The sequence below is a fragment of the Gopherus evgoodei genome, unplaced genomic scaffold (assembly GCF_007399415.2).
Source record: "Gopherus evgoodei ecotype Sinaloan lineage unplaced genomic scaffold, rGopEvg1_v1.p scaffold_31_arrow_ctg1, whole genome shotgun sequence".
Classification (NCBI taxonomy): domain Eukaryota; kingdom Metazoa; phylum Chordata; order Testudines; family Testudinidae; genus Gopherus; species Gopherus evgoodei.
The window spans coordinates 1,126,164-1,144,071 of NW_022059983.1; the positions used below are offsets into that span (position 1 = coordinate 1,126,164).

Consider the following 17,908-nt stretch of genomic DNA (forward strand, 5'->3'; position numbering starts at 1 on the left):
CAGCTACCCCTCTGATTCTTGGAGTCTGGGCTTTCAACCAGCTCTGCACCCACATCACACTCTATGCGTCTAGACTGCATTTCCCTCATTTGCTTGTGAGACTGTACTACAGGACTGTGTCAAAAGCCTTAGTAACACCGAGCTAGATCCCATCTACTGTTTACCCACCTCCACTAGGCCTGGAACCCTGCCGAAGAAGGAAAGAGGATTGGTTTGGAATGATTTGTTCTTGACAAATCCATGCTCACTAGTCCTAAGAACCAAAGTATCTTGTAGGTGTTGCTGACAGACTGATTGTTTAAGAATGTATTCCAGTATCTCTCCAGCTATGGAAATGAGGCTAGCTAGTCTGCAAATCTCAGGGGTCTCTTTGTTTCCCTTTTAAAGATAGCTCCTGTCTTGTTCATGGATGGGAAGATGTTCTTTTTCAGGGATCTCAGATGAGAACTGGGGCACAACACCTGGTTTGTTCAGGCCACAAAAACAGAGGCAGAAACCTCTTCTCTCCTGCTGGCAAAGAACCCCAGGCACCTAAGGGACAGGGGCTCACATCCCTGAATGGACTTTAAAAAAGGCAGTGGTTAAAAAGTTTGGCCCCGACTATTTCTTGTTTCCACAGACTAGACATTTTAGCAAACTTTAGAATTCCTTGGTGCTAAACAGCGTGAAACTCCCCTTTCTCCTTCACAGAGGGCTTTAACTGCCCTTATCTCACTCAGGCTCACGACTGCCTAGAGTTCAAGAATTGTCCCTGTTCCCATTGGACAGATGGGGAGAAGCCTGAGGTCCAGAGAAGGGAAGTGACCTACCCAAGGGCCTACACAGCAAGGCGGTGGCAGAGCCAGAAAGAGAAGCTACCAGTCCTGACTCCTGTTCTAACAAACAGCAACCCACCCCACAAAGCGAGGAATAGAGCCCAGGAATCAAGATGGTGGGGAAATTTCATTGAAACCATTTCAGTCAGAAAATCCCCTTCAGACTAAACCAGTTTGTTTCTCAAAATCAAAACAAGTGAGATGAAAGTTCTTTGCAAAAATATTTTGTTGCAAAACAAAAGCCTCCCCTGTTTGTCACAGTGTGTTAAATTGTCTCTTTGCACACAAAGGGGAGACACTTAGATCTCAAAAACTAGAAAAGATGCTTCAGTCTGAGCCAAGTAGTTGCTGCTCTTAATTTCAAAATAAAAAAATACAAACAAAAAAGACTATTTCAGCTATTCTGTTATGTCATAGTCTGCTCTGAGTAAATGAGATAGGACATTTCATATTACGCATACTTTTAGTGACACTCTTTGATTCATAGATTCTAGGACTGGAAGGTACCTCAAAAGATCATCAAGTCCAGTCCCCTGCCCTCATGGGAGGATCAAATGTTATCTAGACCATCTCTGATAGACATTTATCTAAGGGTATGTCTACACTATGGGATTATTCCGATTTTACATAAACCGGTTTTATAAAACAGATTGTATAAAGTCGAGTGCATGCGGCCACACTAAGCACATTAATTTGGCGGTGTGCGTCCATGGTCCGAGGCTCGTGTCTATTTCCGGAGTGTTGCACTGTAGGTAGCTATTCCATAGCTATCCCATAGTTCCCGCAGTCTCCCCCGCCCCTTAGAATTCTGGTTTGAGAGCCCAGTGGCTGATGGGGCAAAAATCATTGTCACGGGTGGTTCTGGGTAAATGTCGTCAGTCATTCCTTCCTCCGGGAAAGCAATGGCAGACAATCATTTCATGCACTTTTTCCCTGGATTGCCCTGGCAGATGCCATAGCACGGCTACCATGGAGCCCGTTCAGCTTTTTTTTTTACAGTCACCATATGTGTACTGGATTCCGCGGACAGAGGCGATACTCCAGCGCTACACAGCAGCATTTATTTGCTTTTGTGTAATAGCAGAGATATTTCTCAGTTGTTCTGTACTGTCTGCTGCTAGTGTAATTTGGCAGTGAGATAATGGTTATCTGTTCTTCTATGCTGTCTACTGCTATCATGGAAACCATTGGCTGGGGGTTCAAAAACAAAACTAGCAATGATCCCTTGAGTCAATCCTTCTTTTATGGTTTCTGAAAATGGAGTTAGTTGTGCTTATAGTATGGGGTAAATGTACTAGAAAAGCAGTGTATCAGAAAATACAGCTGCTCTTTGTCAGATCCTGCAAAAATGATGAGCTACATGTTATTCACAGGAGGTGCCCCTACAATGACCCCACCGTTGCTTCCCTTCTCCCCTAACCTTCCTGGGCTACTGTGGCAGTGTCCCCCCCCCATTTGTGTCATGAAATAATAAAAAATGCAGGAATAAGAAACACTGAGTTTTTAGTGACATAAAATGAGGGGGAGGCAGCCTCCTGGTGCTATGACAGTCCAGGCAGGACATTAAGCAGCGTGGGGAAAAGGAGCCCAGCACCCTACTGCTATGATAGTCCAGACAGTACAGAATCTTTTCTTTTCACATGAAAGGAAAGGGGCTGATTGAAGCTCAGCCCCCACTTGCTATGATGAAGACCATTACTAGCCATTCTGTATTATCTACTAGGAATCATTCCTATTTTTACCAAGGCACCCCTGGTCAACCTCACCTGAAGCAAGCCAGGAACACTCACAGGCTGAGGATGATGACAGATATCAGTCCTATTGCACCACCTGCAATTAGGGAGGAAACAGGAGTGGACACTTCTCTTCACTGCTGCAGCATCGCGTCTATCAGCAGCACTCAGTAGACATAGGGTGACATTCAAAGAAGTCAAGAAACGATTTCTTTCCCTTTTCTTTCACGTGTGGGGGGGAGGGAGTAAATTGACGAGCTATTCCCTGAACCACGCCGGACAATGTGTTTGACCCTACAGGCATTGGGAGCTCAGCCAAGAATGCAAATACTTTTCGGAGACTGCTGTGGACTGTGGGATAGCTGGAGTCCTCAGTACCCACTCCCTCCCTCCATGAGCATCCGTTTGAGTCTCTGGCTTCCCGTTATGCTTGTCACGCAGCACTGTGCAGCCTGTAGATCTTTTTTTCAAACGCTTTGGCATTTCATCTTCTGTAATGGAGCTCTGATAGAACAGATTTGTTTCCCTATACAGCGATCAGATTCAGTATCTCCCGTACGGTCCATGCTGGAGCTCTTTTTGGATTTGGGACTGCATTGCCACCCGTGCTGATCAGAGCTCCATGCTGGGCAAACAGGAAATGAAAATCAAAATTTCGTGGGGCTTTTCCTATTTACCTGGCCACTGCATCCGAGCTGAGATTGCTTTCCAGAGTGGTCAAAGTGGTGCACTGTGGGATACCGCCCGGAGGCCAATACCATCGATTTGCAGCCACACTAACCCTAATCCGATATGGTAATACCAATTTTAGGGCTACTCCTCTTGTTGAGGAGGAGTACAGAAACCGATATAAAGAGCCCTTTATATCGATATAAAGGGTCTCGTAGTGTGGACGGGTACAGCGTTAAATCGGTTTAACTCTGCTAAAATCGGTTTAAACACGTAGTGTAGACCAGGCCTGAGTCTTCTTTTAGCACAGGTCTGTGTGCTTGGATTTGGTGTCATTAATGCGATGTAGTGGTTATGCACTAGTTATCATCTTGACGGACAGCAGAGCATCTTTAGGGCAAAAAAGCAGAAGTCTTTACAATTTGAGCTATACTCTGTGGCTAGGACTTGTAACAAACTCACATCCTCAGTGGAGTAAGCACAGAGTGGGACATATAATACACCCACCAGTGGATGTAAGTTACAATAGCCATTCTCCTAAGCCATGTTATCTAGTCCAGCCAAAGAGTGCTAGGTACAGGATCAGAAGGGAAGGGGGACAAAAGTGGCTTAAAGACACTTTTGTATTTCCCAAATTTGGGGCCATTCAATCCCCAATGTAAGTTACAGCAACTCCCTTATATTTTCCACATGCCCCTATGACAAAGGCAGGAATGGCAGGGGTCGGTGTGGAGTTGTGCCAGCCAAGAATTTCCTATGCAAGGTGAGTCTCAACCTGTCCTGTTGAGGGAAGATTTTGTCCCCTTTGTGCTCTGAGAGTGGCTGAAGCGCCAGTCCCCTGTACCACACCAAGCAAGGTAAAAAGTAAAGCACTATAATGTAGACACTTACTAACATAGTCCTCAGGCATTTAGAAACAATCTATGTTACAAAACACAGCTGCACATCAGACCCACTGAAATGAAACCTCACTTCAAGATTTGGTGTTTGTACTTTAGCTCATGCTCACAGAAGTTCAGTGCACATGGGCTGAGGTGGTTTACATGGTTGGGAAGTCAGTGAACCATGCCTCTTTTTGACAACTGCTTTTACTGTTCCCTTCCCCCAACAAGCCCTAGATCCACTTCCTAACATTAGATATATCCAGGGGAACGCTGTAATCTTTTCTCCCTCTCTCCCACACCTTCTTTATGTGACCAGACAGCTAATCCACCATGTCCCTGGGTCTTCAGTGAGTATTATGTTCTGCTCTCCCCTAGCAGATTCTTCAGATAGCTACTCCCCACTGCCCCAACCCTAAAAGATTTTCTTGCAAAGCATAGCGCCCTATGAAAGGTAACAGGAGCAGGGAAAACCCATCCAATAACACTGCTACCAACTCTCTGAGGTCTTCAGAGGAGTATCTTATTCAATGAAGTCCCATAATCATTAGTTCTAGGTAAACACTGCTAAGAGAAGATATTCTACCCCAGCAGTGGAAGTGGGTACAGGAAACACAAATTATGGGAGGGTCATTAATGGGATTGCAGAGCGGTTGGGGGAACTGATGTATCTGAGGGAAACTGATGGATATTAGGAAGAGAAAACTGATGGCTTTATGGGAGTAAGCGGTGCAGTGGGGGTGTTTTGCTGTATTATTTAAGATGCAGGTATTCAAATTATATGTAATGTTTCATGCAAATTTTATCAAGCATTTTAATTAGCCAATGTGAGCAGAAGGAATAATATTACTTATTTACACTTGTAGTGCTAATCCCATCATCCACATCATTAATAATTTTTTGATAACCTTCTCCAAAAAATGGCACTGTTTTGCAAGAAAATCAACATCAAGAGTTGGCTTCCACGGCAATATACAAAGATTACTAATTTGCAGGAAGCTGGCACCTTGCACCCTTCGTCATTAGTGATCATTAACAGAATCAATGCCTCCTTAATTTATTTTATTGACTCAGAGATGCAGAGTAGTAGCCCAAAGCTTTCTCAACACAGAGAGAACAGTAAGGAGGGAAATTGATGAAAACTTACCTAGATGAGACAAGGGTCATATCATGTCTAAGTACCAGTTGGCATCTATGTAAAGGGCCTTGCCAGACCAAATCCAGTCAATATTGTCTTCAAAGAATGATAGAAAACCAATGAGAAAATTTAACTCTCTTTCCCGATGTTGGCAGCCCTGTCATAAACAGATAGCTAAGGGTTAATGTCTCTTTCACCTATAAAAGGGTTAACAAACAGTAACCTGAAACACCTGACCAGAGGACCAATCAGGAAACAAGACTTTTTCAAATCTGGGTGGAGGGAAGTTTTGGGTGTGAGTTCGTTGTTCTTTGTCTTGTGTCTGTGCCCTCTCGGCTCTGGGAGAGTGATTTTTCTATCTCCAGGCTTTCTAATCTTCTGTTTCCAAGTTGTAACTACAAGGATAGTAAGACAATAGGTTTATATTGGTTTTTTTGTATTTACATGTGTGTAGTTGCTGGAATGTGTTAAATTGTATTCTTTTTGGATAAGGCTGTTTATTCATTTTTTTTCCTTTAAGCAATTGACTCTGTATATTGTCACCTTAATACAGAGACCATTTATGTCCTTTTTCTTTCTTTTTATATAAAGCTTTCTTTTTAAGACCTGTTTGAGTGTTTTTCACTGGTTAAGGCTAAGAAACGAAGGGAGGGGGAAAGTCTCTTTCTGTTAGATTTACTAAGCCTGACTTTGCATACCCTCTGGGTGAGGGGGGAGAGAGGGTAGATCTCTCAGTACTTGTGTTTCAAGGACTTGAAGCAGGGAGGGTAGAATCCCTTTGTTTAGATTCACGGAGCTTGAATCTGTATATCTCTCCAGGAACCCAGGGAGGGAACACCTGGAGGGGAAGAGGGAGAAGGGAAGTGGGTTATTTCCCTTTGTGGTGAGACTCAAGGAATCTGGGTCTTGGGGTCCCCTGGGAAGGTTTTGGGGAGACCACAGTGAGCTAGGCACTGTATAATTCCTGGCTGGTGGCAGCAATTACCAGGTCCAAGCTGGTAACTAAGCTTGGAGGTTTTCATGCTAACACCCATATTTTGGACGCTAAGGTCCAGATCTGGGAAGAAATGTTATGACAAGCCCAGATTCTCCAAGCTGACAATCACCTGGTACAGTAACGCTGTATGAGATTTTACAGAAGGGAATTTTCTTCCATAAGAATGACTGCACAGAATTTAAGAAAATGTTCTATGAATCAACTCACAGCCTAGGAATAGAATGAATGTCACCTTATCAAACCCCTGTTCTGCGCACTTTATCTGTCACTTGTCATCTCCCATGGTTAACTGTGACGTGAAGGAGGAAGTAATCAACAAAGACAGATAAAAAGGCAATGACTGGGAGAAAAATTGAGGGACAGGGCTCCAGATACATCTGGCAGCACAACTGAAAGAGCAACTCCGAAATGTGGAGGCTCAGGAAGAAGGAACAGAGGAAGAGAGGCAGAGACTGCAAAATAAGAGTAACTTGGTGAGAGACTAGATGAATGTAAAACCAAATTTAGAATGGCTCAAGCTCATGGAGAATTTTCAAATGCAAAAGGAAATCATGACTTGGACTCATAGACAGATAGGAATTTAGAGGAGATGATACAGGATGGAGCAGTATACATCATGCTCTTTATTGTATGTGGCTTGTTAGAAACAGAATAACATAATTAAGAAGCACTTTCTATACTGCTGCTATAATTTTAACCATTGTACTGGATGCTAAGAAGACACAGGTGCTGGAATTATATAGTAAAGTCTTAAAATGATTGTTTTGTGGGCAGTTCCTTCAAAACAAAACAAAAATTCTGTGAGAGAATGCCAACCAATGTAGTTTTTTCCTGGTCATTTCTTTATTCATTGAAAAGTCAGTGCATACTCTTTGGGACACAATGTTAATTGATGGCTAGACCACAACCTCCATCGAAGAAACTTGCAGAAGGGGACATAGAGGTAAGAAAAGTCCAGAGGGTTGAACTTTTAGAGTTTTTTATGAAGCGTCCCCTGAAGGAAGAAACATGGAGAGGGCTGCAGAGTTTGGATAAGGAGAAACCTCCCAACTCTGTGGATCTTGGTGTTCTGCAGGAAAGGGCTCTCCAGATTGATGGAGGGAAAAGTGTTCGACATTGATGGCTCCTCCTCCTCATGGCTCTACTGGGTCCAGGCAGTGTTTCTCCTGCAGGAGTCATGCCATTGATACTGGTGAAATTCTCCAGACTCCATTTTGTAGTCTTAACCTCCATTTTGTGTCCCTGGCTTCTTCCTTGAATAAGCAGAAGTCACTTCACCAACTGAAAGCTGCCGGTCACTTACCTATTTATGTTGTAGGTCACATGACCAGAGCTATAGTTAAAATGCTGTATCTGAGCTGAGCATGCCCACTGGTGAGAGTTACATAAAATGAAGAATGGCCATGAAGTAGGCTAGATCTGGAGCCTGGGCTGCAAAGTCAGATGAAGAAATCATTGCTGTGAGGCAAAAACAATGCAAGTGAGCATATAGAGTAGGAGGTTAAGGAAAGGTCAAGCAGCTCCAGTCTGGGCTTGTTTGAGGCTTCTTCTCCAGGTAGCTAAGGATGAGGTAATGGTTAATAGAGAGCATGTTCAGTGTTAGAGGGCTTTCCCTCAACCCTCCCACTTCCCTGGTTTTGTCACGCAGACAGCAAGCAGCAAAAGAGCAGAAGTCCAAAGTGCAGACAATGCAATGTTTATTGGGGTTAGTTTCCAAGCAAACATATTCCAAAGGCCTTCACACCAGTCGGGCTTATCTCTATACACTGATAGCTCCCCAATGTTCTGTTCCCAGCTCTAATGCCACAGAGCATTTACCCCGTGTCCCCTTCCCAGCTCTGATGCCACAGAGCCTTGCCTGTGCCCTATTCCCTGGTCCCCATTCCCTATTCCCATTCCCTCACCTTAGCAAGCAATTTCCCCTTCCACTGCCTGTTTGACCCCAGTTTATAGAGTAATATTCTCAGCTATACTTTAACCAGTCATTTTATTGAAATTTAACTAACCAATCCTAACATATTGTAACATAATTCTCTAACCAATTACATCCCACTAACTTAATTAACTTACACCCAGCAAAATTAATTATACCGCAGACAGAAATAATTAGAGAACCAGACAGATTAACAATAGAAAAGTGGGGGCCATAAAGATAAAACAATACAGAAATGAGGGTTTCACAACCACAACTAATAAGTGATTTCTTGCCAGACAGGATGCTATCTTAAAATGTGTTTCTTTATCTGGTGGTGATTGTCATTATCAGGACAAGATCATCCCAACAGCACCTTATTTCAATGTGACTGGTTTGGAATGTGAGGATATGACCAGATGCTTCCCAGCTTATGGCTTCCCATGCTGCTAAGCCAAAGGCCTTAGCCCAGGGGTGGGCAAACTTTTTGGCCCGAGGGCCACATCTGGGTAGGGAAATTGCATGCAGGGCCATGAACATAGGGCTGAGGCAGGGGGCTAGAATACAGGCAGGAGTGTGGGGTGTGGGAGCGGGTGCGGTATGCAGGAAGGGGCTCAGGGTAAGGGATTGGGGCTAGGTGACCAGACAGCAAATGTGAAAAATCAGGTGGGGGGGGGGGCAATAGGAGCCTATATAAGAAAAAGACTCGAAAATCAGGACTGTCCCTATAAAAGCAGGACATCTGATCACCCTAATTGGGGCAGAGGATGGGTGCAGGGCGTATGAGGGGCTCAGGACAGGGGGTTGGGGTGCAGGAGGGGTGCGAGGTGCAGTCAGGGGTCTTAGGGCAGGAAGTTGGGGGGCGGGGTGCAGGCAGGGTTCAGGATCCAGCCCGGTGCTGCTTACATAAAGCAGCTCTGGGGTGGCAGCAGCATGCACTAAGGCCAGGGCACGCTCCCTGCATGCCTGCCCTGGCCCCATGCCACGACACTCCAGGAAGTGCTGCAGCCCCTGGTGGAGGAGGGGGGTGTAGGGCTCCATGTGCGCTGCCCTTGCCGCACATCCAGGTATCTCCTCCAAACTCCTATTGGCTGTGGGTCCCTATTCCTGGCCAACGGGAGTTGCAGGGGGCAGTGCCTGGAGGCAAGGGTAATGCACAGAGCCCTCTGCCCCCCTGCCTGGGGGCCACAGGGAAGTGGTGCCGGCCGCTTCTAAGAGCGGCATGGGGCCCGCGGCACCATGGGGGGGCAATCCCGTGGGCTGGATCCAAAGCCCTGAGGGGCCAGATCTGGCCCGCTGGGCCGTAGTTTGTGCACCCCTGCCTTAGACTAATGAGAGAAGGCTTATACACAGGCGGACTTGCGATTTTGATTCTTTGTTTTATACCTCTATAACTACATAAGTGATAAAAATACACCTAAATTCTTAAAGTATAGGCCTTTACAGGCAGGCCTGAATATCTATATCCTAACATTCTGTAAGGGTTAATACTAGATAGTATAAAATAAAATTCAGATACAGCGTATAAAAGGCAGTGTGCTGGCAGTCAAGAGCCAGCGAGAAGAGCTTCTGGGAAGGAGCAAGAAGAGCTGCTGGAAGGAGCGAGGTAGAAAGAGCGAGAATTTCAAAGGAAAGTTCCAAACTGACTGTTAACTGGTGCTGACCAGAGCAGCAGCAGCAGCAACAGAGTGCGTCATTTAGAATAATTTAGACTGTCTACTACTGCAGTTTAAATGCTCTTTAACTTGCAGTAAGGGACCTGTGTATGCTTTTTATTCTTAGAATACATTGTAGTCAGGATTATTAGTCACATTAATAAAAGATACTTTGTTTTTGGAAAAATAACACTGCCTATGTCAATCATTTTGTCAGACGGTTACTACCATTTCCTTTAGTGTTTTCTTACCTGCCCTGGAAACCCATACCTCGGGAGGGACAGAATAAGGGAGCGATAGGCAAGTTATTCTAGGGGTAGCCATACCCAGTTTTCAGGGTAACACAGTCATTTCCTCAATCATCCTGTGGATTCAGTACTCAGTACCAGCTGCAGAGGAGACCCAGGGCAAATTAAGACAGCTTCAAGTTGTATTAAGGGACTCCAGCTGATTATCATAGAAAAGGGATCCCTGTAGGTACTCAATCCAGTAATCCTAGCAGATGGAATCCTGTGGGATCCTGCGGCAAGGAAGAACAGGGCCCCAAAAGGTTGTGCTCTCCTCCCTCCATGTTCATGGAATCACAGGGAAATCAGACTATGGGTTACCAGTTTACTCGTGGGTATTTCAGAGGTACTGGTAAGTATGCAAGTTACTTGGACTCTTCAGTCCTTGTTCATTTCTCATGTGAATATGATATTTCATAGAATATCAGGGGTGGAAGGGACCTCAGAAGGTCATCTAGTCCAACCCCTTGCTCAAAGTAGGACCAATCCCCAGACAGATCTTTACCCCAGTTCCCTAAATGGCCACCCTCAAGGACTGAACTCCCAACCCTCTGTTTAGCAGACCAATGCTCAAACCACCGAGCTATCCGTTCCCAAAACAGGAGCTACCAGGAGTGGGGTTTGAACCCACGTAGACATGTGTCTATTGGATCTTAAGTCCAACGCCTTAACCACTCGGCCATCCTGGTACATGTCAGAGTGCATTAATTCTCTGACAAACTGTGGACTACTCCTGCTAGCCACAATGTGCTAGAAACTGTGCTTGAATCCCTAGGCTATGCCATTTCTACCCAAAAGCATGCATTTCCCCTAATTCTCCACCCTCAGTTTTCCAGTTAAAAATAAACTCCAAATTGTGTCTATAATCACTTGACTTAATAATGAGTTGTTAGCCACTAGGTGTTGCTGCTCTTCGCTCATAGTCGCACATTCACTCGCTTCACTGCCTGGCTTCCTCCCCTTGGGATTATTCATTCACACTTCCTTATAGTTCTGTACTTTCACAAAATCCTGGCTTCCTGCGTATAAAGAAATATCAGCAAAAGAAAAATGGAAACAACTCTTAAAAAAAAACCCTGCAAGAACAAGTTGTCAAAAACCTTTTTACACATTTTGAGGAGCTGTTTTATACAGAATCCTGGGTATAAATGGTATAAATTGGTGTTAAACTTTTGTCTCATGGGTGCAATAACAGTTAATTTATATCATGCCAATTTTCATGTAATAGAAAATAAAATCCTGTTATAATCCCCAAATGTGTTTGTCTTTGACTTTTTAAACAGCTGAACAATAACAGAGGAAACCACTTAGGTGAACATTTTGACTCTTGAAAGTGGATAATTAGAAGAGACATGTCCTAAGTATTAAAAACAGTATCAGGGTTGTTTTTTCCCGGTTAACCCTCTGGTCTTTCCACATTTCTTCCCCCACCCCCCGCCCCTTAATTTCCACCGCCAATGTTACACATCATAGCAATCAGCCTCTCCATTAGTGTAGGACTGGAAACAGTTTCAGGACCAGCCAGAGATCCACATCAGAAAGGATTTAATAGGAGGAATTTTCTTTTTGGAAAATTATAGTTACCTAATAATTCTACACTCACCTTTCCCTTCCATCCCTTCTACATACAATGTTGAAATATTTTCAAAAAGTTATCACATATAAGAATATAGTGTACATAGGGTCTCCAATTTATAGAATTATGATATTGTTATTTCTCAGTATTCATAATACACTGGCTAGTGATGTCTGTTAGCCAGTCAGAGTGAAGGCATTTCAATAACTGTATGGTTATTTCTCGAGTGTATGGTAAATATGCATATCTTTTCTTATTACTTTTGCTGTTTTCCAGTTTGACAATTCTGAGGTACATGATCAATTGGTCATTTTGGGGTTGTTGCTGGTTCAACATGCACAATCCGTTATTATTATTAACCGTCTCTGTTAAATGGGGCTTCTCCTTCTTTCTGTCTTATCAGTTACCTTTCAGGTCTAGCTTTTCCAGTTAAGCTGTATTATTTCAAGGCCTTCCCACAACTGTTAACAAAACCTGCACTTTATACACAAACTATAAAGCAGGGTTGTTGTTTTTTTTTTCATTAAATTAAGCTAACTAAACCCTTTTCTGTCCTACAATCTGTTTATATTAAATCTGTTAATTTGAATGAACTGCATACTATTGTGCTGTAGGGAGACAGTATTGCCTCATGGACAGAACACTAGCCTGGGACTAAGTTTCTTTATCTGCAAAATGGGGATAATGAGACTGATCTTCTTTGTAAAAACAACTATATAAGATCTACATATTATTATTGTTCTGAGATCATTACCTTTCATTTAATTAATAACATGGGGCTTATTCTGAATTTTGACTTTTCTTCTTCGGGTTCCCTTTTGGAATCCTTTTCAATGTCATGATGTACAAGGACAGAGATATGAAGTTCCAGTGGTTCATCACAGAGACCGAAGAGCTCTAACACTATGTTTCACAAGTGGCGGCAATGAAGAGCACTCCTCCAAACATTCAGGGAATTGGTTCATGAAAACACTCCACCCAAAAAGAGATGGCATGTGTGTCCAACTCTTGACAGAATCTATTTAAATCTATTTGGCGGAGGAGGGGGGAAAATTTTGTTGGAAATCTCTTGAATAAACTTTTTTTAAAAGATTGACAGTACATCAGGGTTTTAACTGGATCAGAAATATTACAATAATAGTTTAGCATCTCTGCTTTTGAAATGAGATTAAGCCTGAAACCACAGTAGTGAGCAAAAATTATCACACGAACACAGATATTAAGATTTTTGCAACCTCAGTAAAGCTGTGGGTTTGGCTCCAGGCATAAATAAAGGCCCAGAGTCATCATTCTGGAGGTACTTCTTGCAAAAAACAACTTATACTGAAAGCAATGGGAGTTGCACAACAACAGAATCTTGCCCGATATTAATTCTTATACAGAATTAATTGTATACAGGATGGTTTATTTCATTTTATTTGCTTCTTTCTTCATATAGACAATGAGGAGTCCGGTGGCACCTTAAAGACTAACATTTATTTGGGCATAAGCTTTCGTGGGTAAAAACCCCCTTCTTCAGATGCATGGAGTGAAAATTACAGATACAGGCATAAATATACTGGTACATGAAGAGAAGAGAGTTACCTTACAAGTGGAGAACCAGTGTTGACAAGGTCAATTAAGTGAGGGTGGATGTGGTCCACTCCCAATAATTGATGAGGAGGTGTCAATACCAAGAGAGGGGAAATTGCTTTTCTAGTGAGCCAACCAGTCCCAGTCCCTATTCAAGCCCAAATTAATGGTGTTAAGCTTGCAAATAAACTGTACTTCTGCACTTGCTCTTTGAAGTCTTTTTCTGAAGTTTTTTTGTTGAAGGATGGCTACTTTTAAATCTTTTATTGAATGTCCAGGGAGACTGAAGTGTTCTCCTACTGGCTTCTGTATGTTACCATTCCTGATGTCTAATTTGTGTCCATTTATTCTTTTATATAGAGACTGTCCAGTTTGGCCAATGTACATGGCAGAGGGTCATTGGTGGCACATGATGGCATATATCACATTAGTAGATGAATGAGCCCCTGATGGCGCGGCTGATGTGGTTGGGTCCTCTGATGGTGTTGCTAGTGTAGATATGGGGACAGAGTAGGCAACAGGATTTGTTACAGGGATTGGTTCCTGGGTTACTGTTTCTGGGGCGTGGTGTGTAGTTGCTGGTGAGTATTTGCTTCAGGTTGGGGGGCTGTCTGTAAGTGAGGACTGGCCTGTCTCCCAAGGTCTGTGAGAGTGAGGGATCATTTCCCCAGGATAGGTTGTATATCATTAATAATGTGCTGAGAGGTTTTAGCTGGGGGCTGTACATAATGGCCAGTGGTGTCCTGTTATTTTCCTTGTTGGGCCTGTCCTGTAATAGGTGACTTCTGGGTACCCATCCCACTCTGTCAATCTGTTTCTTCACTTCTCCAGGTGGGTATTGTAGTTTTAAGAATGCTTGATAAAGAACTTGTAGGTGTTGTATATTAGGGCTTGGCTATAGACAATGGATTGTGTGATGTGTCCTGGACTGAAGCTGGAGGCATGTAGGTAAGCAAAGTGGTCAGTAGGCTTCCGGTATAGGGCGGTGTTTATGTGACCATCACTTATTTGCACTGTAGTTTCGAGGAAGTGGATCTCTTGTGTGGCCTGGTCCAGATTGAGGTTGATGGTGGGGTGGAAATTGTTGAAATCCAAGTGGAATTCTTCAAGCGCCTCCTTCCTGTGGGTCCATATGATGAAGATGTCATATCATAGCGCAAGCACAAGTAGAGGAGGGGTGCTATGGGACGAGAGCTGAGGAAGCATTGTTCTACTTCAGCCATAGAAATGTTGGCATACTCTGGGGCCATGTGGGTACCCATAGCAGTGCCACTGACTTGAAGGTGTATGTTGTTCCCAAATCTGAAATGGTTGTGGGTGAGGACAAAATCACAAAGCTCAGCCATCAGGTGTGCTATGGCCTCATCAGGGAGACTGTTCCTGACTCATAGACTCATAGACTTTAAGGTCAGAAGGGATCATTATGATCATCTAGTCTGACCTCCTGCACAATACAGGCCACGAAATCTCACCCATCCACTTCAATAACAAACCACTAACCTACTCTTAAATATCTCCAGAGATGGAGATTCCACAACCTCCCTAGGCAATTTATTCCAGTGTCTAACTACCCTGACAGTTAGGAACTTTTCCTAATGTCCAACCTAAATCTTCCTTGCTGCAGTTTAAGCCTATTGCTTCTTGTTCTATCATTAGAGGCTAAGGTGAACAAGTTTTCTCTCTCCTCCTGATGACACCCTTTTAGATACCTGAAAACTGCTATCATGTCCCCTCTCAGTCTTCTCTTTTCCAAACTAAACAAACCCAATTCCTTCAGCCTTCCTTCATAGGTCATGTTCTCAAGCCCTTTAATCATTCTTGTTGCTCTTCTCTGGACCCTCTCCAATTTCTCCACATCTTTCATGAAATGCTGTGCCCAGAACTGGACACAATACTCCAGTTGAGGCCTAACCAGCGCAGAGTAAAGCGGAAGAATGACTTCTCTTGTCTTGTTTACAACACACCTGTTAATGCATCCCAGAATCACGTCTGCTTTTTTTGCAACAGTATCACACTGTTGACTCATATTTAGCTTGTGGTCCACTATGACCCCTAGATCTCTTTCTGCCATACTCCTTCCTAGACAGTCTCTTCCCATTCTGTATATGTGAAACTGATTGTTCCTTCCTAAGTGGAGCACTTTATATTTGTCTTTATTGAACTTCATCCTGTTTACCTCAGACCATTTCTCCAATTTGTCCAGATCATTTTGAATTTTGACCCTGTCCTCCAAAGCAGTTGCAATCCCTCCCAGTTTGGTATCGTCTGCAATGCATCCTCATCCTCCACCCACCGAGAGGTAGGTAGGAGCGGATCATTATTATCCCTACTTGAAAGAGGGAGAAGCTAAGGTTGAGAAAGCAGAATTGACTTGTCTTAGGTCACACAGCCGGACAGTGACAGAGTTGGGAAAAGGACCCAAGAGCCCTGATAAATGTCTATCAGGGATGGTCTAGACAGTATTTGGTCCTGCCATGAGGGCAGGGGACTGGACTCGATCACCTCTCGAGGTCCCTTCCAGTCCTAGAGTCTATGAATCTATGAATTGAAGAGTGTCACTAGAAGTAGCGCGTAATATGAGGTGTCCTATCACATTTACTCAGAGCAGATTATGACATAATAAAATAGCTGAAATAGTCTTTTTCTTTGTATTTTTTTAATTTTGAAATTAAGAGCAGCAACTACTTGGCTCAGATTGAAGCATCTTTTCTAATTTTTGAGATCTAAGTGTCTCCCCTTTGTGTGCAAAGAGACAATTTAACACACTGTGACAAACAGGAGATGCTTTTGTTTTGCAACAAAATATTTTTGCAAAGAACTTTCATCTCACTTGTTTTGATTTTGAGAAACAAACTGGTTAAGTCTGAAGGGGATTTTCTGACAGAAATGGTTTCAATGAAATTTCCCCACTCTCTCGATTCCTGGGCTCTATCCCTGCCTCTGGGGGGGGGGTTTGCTGTTTGTTAGAACAGGAGTCAGGACTGGTGGCTTCTCTTTCTGGCTCTGCCACCACCTTGCTGTGTAGGCCCTTGGGTAGGTCACTTCCCTTCTCTGGACCTCAGGCTTCTCCCCATCTGTCCAATGGGAACAGGGACAATTCTCGAACTCTGGGCAGTCATGAGCCTGAGTGAGATAAGGGGCGTTAAAGCCCTCTGTGAAGGAGAAAGGGGAGTTTCATGCTTTTTAGCACCAAGGAATTCTAAAGTTTGCTAAAATGTCTAATCTGTGGAAACAAGAAATAGTCAGGGCCAAACTTTTTAACCACTGCCTTTTTTAAAGCCCATTCAGGGATGTGAGCCCCTGTCTCTTAGGTGCCTGGGGTTCTTTGCCAGCAGGAGAGAAGAGGTTTCTGCCTCTGTTTTTGTGGCCTGAACAAACCAGGTGTTGTGCTTCAGTTTTCGTCTGAGATCCCTGAAAAAGAACATCTTCCCATCCATGAACAAGACAGGAGCTATCTTTAAAACAGGAACAAAGAGACCCCTGGGACTTGCAGACTAGCTAGCCTCACTTCCACAGCTGGAGAGATACTGGAATACATTCTTAAAGAATTAGTGTGTCAGCAGCACCTACAGGATACTTTGGTTCTTAGGACTAGTGAGCATGGATTTGTCAAGAACAAATCATTCCAAACCAATCCTCTTTCCTTCTTCGGCAGGTCTCCGGGCCTAGTGGAGGTGGGTAAACAGTAGATGGGATCTAGCTCGGTGTTACTAAGGCTTTTGACACAGTCCTGTAGGACAGTCTCACAAGCAAATGAGGGAAATGCAGTCTAGACGCATAGAGTGTGATGTGGGTGCAGAGCTGGTTGAAAGCCCAGACTCCAAGAATCAGAGGGGTAGCTGTGTTAGTCTGGATCTGTAAAAGCAGCAAAGAATCCTGTGGCACCTTATAGACTAACAGACGTTTTAGAGCATGAGCTTTCGTGGGTGAATACCCACTTCGTCAGATGCATGTAGTGGAAATTTCCAGACTCTAAGAGCCCTTCTCCATGTTCGGCTGTCCAACAGAGAGGGTGTACCTGTTGGGTTCGGCAGGGATCAGTCCTGGGTCTGGTACTATTCAATATTTTCATTACTGATTTGGAAAATGGACTGCAGCGCATGCTTCTAAAATTTGCAAATGATCACAGGATTGCAATTCAAAACGCCTTTAACAAATTGGAGAATTGGTCTTGAGCCAAACTTCCTGGCTGGGTCCCTCTCCCTAGACTGGGCTGAAGTGAAACCCCAGAGCCAAACACTTCTCTTCCTGGGCAGTGCGCTCCGCCCTTGAATAGTCAGATGCTGCTTAGCACTGTCACAGTAGCTTTGGCTGGGGGATTCTCCCAGCAGTTTCCAATAGAGGGAAAGTATTAAATCCCCAGCAATGGAACTGAGGAGTCCTGACTCCCGTCCCTGGTCCAGTGACTCCAGCGGAGCACACTCCCTCGCAAAGGCAGGGAGAGCGGCCATGAGGACCTGCTTGTAATTGCCAGCTGTGGGAGGGAGTGTGCAGCAGTGGTTAGCGAAGGGTCCTGGAAAGAAGGACTGCTGGGTCCCATCCATACATCTGACACTTGGTGTGACCCTGAGCCAGTAGCTTCCCCTCCCCAGGCCAGTTTCTCATCAGTAGGGTTGGGGGTCACAGTCCCAACAGCCCAGGGGGGTTGGGAGGCTCCAGGAAGGTGTGTAAAG

At 44.1% G+C, this 17,908-nt stretch overlaps 1 non-coding gene across 1 annotated transcript; it reads right to left on the minus strand.

The window, feature by feature from the left end:
* Nucleotides 1-10,693: 10,693 nt before the first annotated feature.
* Nucleotides 10,694-10,776, minus strand: TRNAL-UAA. The gene has a single exon. It is a non-coding gene; the product is annotated as a tRNA-Leu (tRNA).
* Nucleotides 10,777-17,908: the final 7,132 nt, after the last annotated feature.